General features: G+C 46.2%; 1 protein-coding gene across 1 annotated transcript in view; it reads right to left on the bottom strand.

The window, feature by feature from the left end:
• Positions 1-1,928, bottom strand: part of HK1 (hexokinase 1) — a 64,757-nt gene that overhangs the window by 19,538 nt on the left and 43,291 nt on the right. The gene's annotated exons all lie outside the window — the stretch shown is intronic.

The raw sequence follows: 1,928 nt of genomic DNA, 5'->3' as shown, positions 1-1,928 counted from the left end.
AGTAAATATTAATATTTTGTCCCTATTAATGGTAAAGTCACCGACTTATATATGTACGTGTGTGTGTGTGTGTGTGTGTGTGTGTGTATTTTCCCCCCTTTAATGTACCACAGCAAAGTCAGATGTTAACACCGGGAAAACTGCGTGAGGGATTGTGGAAGCATTCTGCACTAGCCTTGCAATTTTTCTGTAAATCTAAAATTAGTCTAAAATAAAAGATTTATTTTAAACATATACCGGTATACCTATTTTCATTATTGCCAATATACAGAAATACAATTGACTTTTGTATCTTCTCTCCAGACACCTTCCTAACCTCTCTGGTTATCCTAGTCCAGTGGTTCTCAACCTGTGGGTCATGACCTCTTTGGGGGTCGAACGACCCTTTCCCAGGGGTCGCCTAAATACATCCTGCATATCAGATATTTACATTACGATTCACAACAGTAACAACATTACAGTTATGAAGTAGCAACGAAAATAATTGTATGGTTGGGGTCACCACAACATGAGGAACTGTATTAAAGGGTTGGGGCATTAGGAAGGTTGAGAACCACTGTCCTAGTCACTTGCCTAGCTATGTCTCAGTGTTTCATACAGACAATTACCATCTACAAACTATGACAGGTCTACCTCCTCTTTTTTTTTATTCTTATGCTTGTAATTTCTTTTTCTTTTTCTCTTTCTTATTCTTTTATCTATTGTTGTTAATCCTCAACTGAGGATATTTTTCCATTGATTTTTAGAGAGAGTGGAAGGGAGGGTAAGAGAGAGAGAGAGAGAAACATCGATGTGAGAGAGACATGGGCCAGGATCGAGCCTGCAGCCCAGCTATGTTGCCCTTGACTGTCATTGAACCTGCAGCCCTTCAGTCCGAGGGCCAACACTCCATCCACTGAGCCACGGCGGCCGGGCTCTCTTAGTCTTTAAACACTAGCCAAGACTCCAGGGCAACGCTGAACAAAAACGGGTGATACTGTCTTGCTCCTGACTTTAAAGAGAATGCTTCTAACATCTGCCCTTGCAGAATGCCTTTCACAGGCATTTTTAAGAAAGTCTTTATTACAGTCTACAGGTTTTCTTGAGCTAGAGTTCAAGTGGGTTTTTGTTTCTTGGTCACCAAAAAGCCAACACGAGACACAGGCCGAGAGGAAGGCAGGCATTTCCCGACTTTGTCAGTGAGTCTGACGACAGGCCATGAGCATCCTGTCCCTCCCCTCCCAGCAGCTGACCAGGAGACCTGAAGGACAGTTGGCTGGAAACAGTCCCCTGCTCTCTGCTTGCAGCAGCGCAGCACCAATCCCTCCTCGGCCAAACGCCAGTACTTCCTGTGGCAGAACAGCAGGCCCAGACAGGCTCCTTTCCACGTCCATCAGCCTCCTCCGCCCACAAAGACAGCTCACGCGCATCTCCTCCGTGGAGCCGGAGCTATGAAGCACTGGCTCTCCCTGCATTTCCAGGACCACAGCAGGGGTCCCTCATGTTGAGGCCAAGAGGTAGCAGCCAGGGTGCTGGCTGGCCTTTGTTCTTCTGTGTCTATCTGTCCTGTCTCACGTGTTAACCAATGTTTCTCAAACTTGAGCCAGGGAACACGTCTTCTGGCTGCTAACCATAGTGAGCTGGGTTTTCTTTAATATGCTAAGACACTGCAAATCCCTAAAGAGGATAAATATGCAGTATTTCCCAACCCTATTGGCCACAGAACCCTTTCTGCAAGGAACACCTATCTTGAGTCGCTAGGGTTCCTTGGAACATAGTCTAGAGAAGGTTCTGATATCCGAAGGAGGAATTCCAAATCCAGGCTCTGGGCTCGGTCAGCTCCTTGTTCACCACTAGGATCACCTCTAATCTCACCCTTTTGTGGGGGGAGGGGAGAGAAAAGGGGGCTGCTTCTGTAACTATGTCATCCATGAAGCGTATGCTGCTGA

Source organism: Myotis davidii, unplaced genomic scaffold, assembly GCF_000327345.1.
Source record: "Myotis davidii unplaced genomic scaffold, ASM32734v1 scaffold134, whole genome shotgun sequence".
NCBI lineage: Eukaryota > Metazoa > Chordata > Mammalia > Chiroptera > Vespertilionidae > Myotis > Myotis davidii.
This window is presented reverse-complemented; position numbering and strand designations above follow the sequence as displayed.